Below are 973 nucleotides of genomic sequence, written 5' to 3' on the forward strand. Positions count from 1 at the left end.
CCTCCTCATCTCAAATGCAAAACTATTTTCATGATAGGTGAATGTTAGATGGAAAGAATACATTTGTTGTACAGATTTAATCATTAAAAAAACACTGTTGCCAATATTATAGACTAGGCTTATTAATTAAGAAAAAGAAGTAAAGTCCAATCTTTCATTCTACCCTTACATAAAAGGTCTGGCTCTTTTGTGTCCCACTGGAGTTGTGGTTACTTATGAGATAACAGAAATACTAACTTCCTAACACTAAGTGCCCCTCACCTCTGAATTAGAAGAGCATATCTACCAGTTACATCTGAGCACAAAACAGTATACTAGTTAGAAGTGTTTGCAGGTAAAATAAAACTGAAACAGAAAATAAGGGGGAGAAAATACCACAGCCAGAAACGCCAGCAGGAAGTGAGAAATGGCGGTGATGCTGCCTGAAAAGCAATGTATTCTCTATTAGTAGCTACACTTATTACTTCTAGACCATAATGTAACATACACAAATCATCAAAACAATGGGCAAAAACAAACACTTGTTTAGCATTTTCTTTAGGGTTCACAAAATAACTCCCAAAGTTGAATAGAAAAAAACTTAAAAGCAATTTAGCATAAAAACGAGAGTGCAAATTGTTATAATGCCCATTATGAACTAAAAGCAAGTAACTTCATTTAAGTGCATTTTCTAATACAGAATTTAAAAAGTAACTTCAGAATTGCTTTGAAATTAAATAATCGCTTGAATTCATCTTAACAATTACGTTAGCATTTGACTATTTTACATATACAATGGATTTTTTGCACAACTAGGAATTTTCTAGTATGTGAAAAACATCACAATTTGCTATTTTTCACTAAATACTGTTCAGTTTCTCAAAACAAAATGTGTTCCACAAGAAATCTTATCACATGTTTTCCCTTAATACTTATACCAGATGAACTTCAAAACACAAATGAAGACAATTTGGAAGAGGAAATGTCAGTGTGA

Source organism: Colobus angolensis, unplaced genomic scaffold (assembly GCF_000951035.1).
Source record: "Colobus angolensis palliatus isolate OR3802 unplaced genomic scaffold, Cang.pa_1.0 Scaffold15, whole genome shotgun sequence".
NCBI lineage: Eukaryota > Metazoa > Chordata > Mammalia > Primates > Cercopithecidae > Colobus > Colobus angolensis.